Source organism: Mytilus californianus, unplaced genomic scaffold (genome assembly GCF_021869535.1).
Source record: "Mytilus californianus isolate M0D057914Y unplaced genomic scaffold, xbMytCali1.0.p SCAF_2, whole genome shotgun sequence".
NCBI lineage: Eukaryota > Metazoa > Mollusca > Bivalvia > Mytilida > Mytilidae > Mytilus > Mytilus californianus.
Genome location: NW_026262668.1, coordinates 34,492,589 through 34,496,083, shown reverse-complemented (window position 1 = coordinate 34,496,083; position 3,495 = coordinate 34,492,589). Strand labels below are relative to the sequence as shown.

The 3,495-nt window shown below is 34.3% G+C and overlaps 1 long non-coding RNA gene across 1 annotated transcript; it reads right to left on the bottom strand.

Annotated features, from left to right (window-relative positions):
• Positions 1–363: 363 nt before the first annotated feature.
• Positions 364–2,542, bottom strand: LOC127729763 (uncharacterized). Its single transcript, XR_007994821.1, has 2 exons — positions 2,121–2,542; positions 364–625 (listed from the first exon to the last, which is right to left on the bottom strand). It is a non-coding gene; the product is annotated as an uncharacterized LOC127729763 (long non-coding RNA).
• Between the last annotated feature and the right edge of the window lie 953 nt (positions 2,543–3,495).

Here is a 3,495-nt window from a genome sequence, read left to right as displayed (position 1 = left end):
GAATACCGGTATCTTTAAACACGATTTCGTCGTCAACTTTATACTCGTCGTATTTAAAAGTGTGCAAAGTCTCAAATCCTGATTTCTCAAATATCCTTTGAGAATATACACCTGTTGCGTCACCATGGATAAACGCTGGCTTCAGTCCAAGCTCTTTGGAAAACAAAAGTGCAGCTTGGAAAATTTTGGAAGCAATCCCTTGTTTTCTATGATCTTTATGCGTTCCTAAAACTACAAAATCTATAGATGTGCCTATATTGAAACGCTTGTAAATGTCCATTTCTTCGTTTTTATGTGTAAAAAACTTAAAGAGTGTTACTAGTTTTTCGTTTTCTAGTTCTGAAATGTCGAATGGTTCATCTCTATGTGCCAAACTAATGGTTCTGCATGCAATAATCTCATTGGTTTTATCAGATACAAGCAAGAGAGACAGATTATCTTTGTGTGCCATTGTGACAAGTTGATCATATTCTTCGTCAGCAGTATAACCGATACTTTTTATTAGGGGTTCATCAGGATGGAAATGCTCTTTGATGAAAGTAAGTAAGTCTGCTTGCCTTCCGTCAGACATCAACTCTAAATGGGCATCTTTAAATTCAAAATGTTTGGCAATACTATCGAATGCCTGCAAAAGAAAACAGTTTTATTAGTATTTATTAATATCATTATATGGTTATAGAGGAAGGTTTCTGTGATCAGGAGTTTTGGGTAAAAAAAGGCAGGATGAGCAACTTGGCAAAAATAAGGCAGGATGACAATTTATGTAAAAAAGTCAGGATAAACTAATAAAAAAAAGGCAGGACCGAATAGAGTGAAAAATAAAAAGGCAGGGCAGAGATTACAACGAAAAAAAATGCAGGACAAAATTTTTCACCCTAGCCCCCCAACCAACCATCCAACCAACCAACCAACCAAACCTTCCTCTATAACCACCCCCCCTTAAAACAAATGGTAGCTCCCTAACAACAAAACTTGATCAAGTTCTAGATTCTTGGTCTGGTTTTGTTTTTGTGTGTTTGAAAAAATGGGAATAGTACTGTAGATTCAGAAATTATTGCTTACATTTATTATTTCGATTTTTGGAGAATGGACATAAATGCGAGATTAATTATTGCGATTTCGGGAAAAGCTGCATATAGATATGATGTATTAAATATCAGAATGGGAATACTTATTATTGCGATATTCACCCAGGCGCAACAATCACATTAATAAAAACCTCGCTATAATTGCTGAATTAACAGTATCTTGCAGAAACAAATAATATATATTACATAACTATAGGAGTTTTCATTTTATACTGAAGTTTGATTCCTCGTTTTTTATTACTTTACATATTACACAACGGGAGTCACATGTGGAACAGGATCTGCTTACCTTCCATAGCACCTGAGATCAACCATAGTTTTGTTTAAAGAAGTTCGTATATAACTCTGGCTTTATTTTTCAGTAATGGACTTTGTGTTTTTTATATCTATGTGTGATTGTAATCACTTGACGTCATAACTTATCAACGTATTTTATAGGAGCAACACACGAGGTTTCGCATATGGAGCATGATCTGCTAGCACCCCCCCCCCCCCCCCCCCCCCCCCCCCGCATCAGTTCCGGCTTTTGGTTTTTGTTCTTGTCATGATTTTGTCAATCAGTCTCCCTTTGGTATCTTCCGCTTCTTTTTTAAACTAATAATACACAAAGCCTGGTCGTAGACCAAAATGCTTAACGCCTTGCTCGTTTCACGCACATTATAGACCCTTATGTAGATTATTTTCCATTAATGTATGTCTCTAAACCCCTCGACAATAAAACTCACAGAAAATAAAGGCGTATTAATTTTAAGTTTCTCAATAGAAAAAGATAGAAATGTTTTTTGTTTTCTTTTGTCAAGATGCATTTCTATAGAAAAATGAAGTAAATCATATTTATTTAATAGCATCGTGCATGTTTATCATATATCATGAAGCTTGAAAAGAGTGACATATTTATTCCTGCAACTTAGTTTACACCATTCAGGAAATCACCTGAATATAACGTCCACCATTAATTTTTTTAAACCAGTTTACGGTGCATACAAGTATGTTTATTATGTTAATGCGATTTAAGACATAACTTTCACCTACCTGTTCCAATTCATGTCTTGGTCGTAACTTGTCCGACATGTTTCGCTTATGTAGATCTCTGAAACACCAACTGTATTGTGGTATATATATGTGGTATTCTCTACCTAGGATAGTCAGTGTTAATAACTGGATACATTACAATTAAAATTTACAATCAGTTTACCGGTGTACAAATACCATAAATCAATTTAAAAGATCAAAATCCAGGTAACAAACTAAAACTAAGTGAATCAGGATTATTACGCTATTATTATTTATAGATTATATATGTGTAATAGAAGGAACGTTTTGATTTTCATTTTCGAAAAGTTATGTTCTCATAAATGAGCCCTTTCTTTCATTCATTTCTTTATTTCCTCTATTAAGAGATTCAATGAACAATTATATGTAAACAGACTGAATTACAAAAGATTGCAAAACATGATAACACAATCAAATAATATTACAATATGTACAATAACTATAGTTATGTAATTATATATTACCAAAAGAACATTTCAAGAAAATGGCAAAGCTTTAGAACTGTCGGTGTCGATGTAACTGTTGTTACGTGCTTGCCTAAAAGAATGCAATAAAACTGTTCATTGTCGTATGAATAAAATTCCACAAATAACTGTAATGGAAATTTTTCAATTATGAACTCCCACCACACATCTTTGATTGATCGAGTTCTGCTACAGCTACAACATGCATGTACGTATACGTCTAAAAACTGCCTGTTACATAGATCGCACGTGCCTCCAGTGTTATTCGGAATGTCAGTAAGCAATTTAGTAATAAAAGAGGGACGAAAGATACCAGAGGGACAGTCAAACTCATAGATCGAAAACAAACTGACAACGCCATGGCCAAAAATAAAAAGACAAACAGACAAATAATAGTACAGATGACACAACATAGAAAACCAAAGACTAAGCAACACGAACCCCACCAAAAACTGGGGGTGATCTCAGGTGCTCCGGAAGGGTAAGCAGATCCTGCTCCACATGTGGCACCCGTCTAATAATAAAATAATAATAATAAGATAATAAAATAGGCGTTTAAGATTTCTCTGGATGATCTCGTTCTTTTCCAGAATTCAGGAACCGTAATCGATAGGTGAATATTTCTAAATCGCGAAAAGTTATTGTCATTATGTAAACGAGGATTCCATTCATCAGTTTGTACTTTGTCTACTGTATTGTTCACTAAAACTTTCCAAGATTGTTTAGTTGGAAAAACCCCCTCTCGCAAAAAGTCTAACTAACTTATACGCATAAAGCCGATATCTATACAAAATATCCATAATTTCTGGAATGAAACCAAAAGGCATGATGATTGCGTTCATTGTCAATAAAATAAGTATACAGACTCATAAGAAATGTTTTCTTCGTTA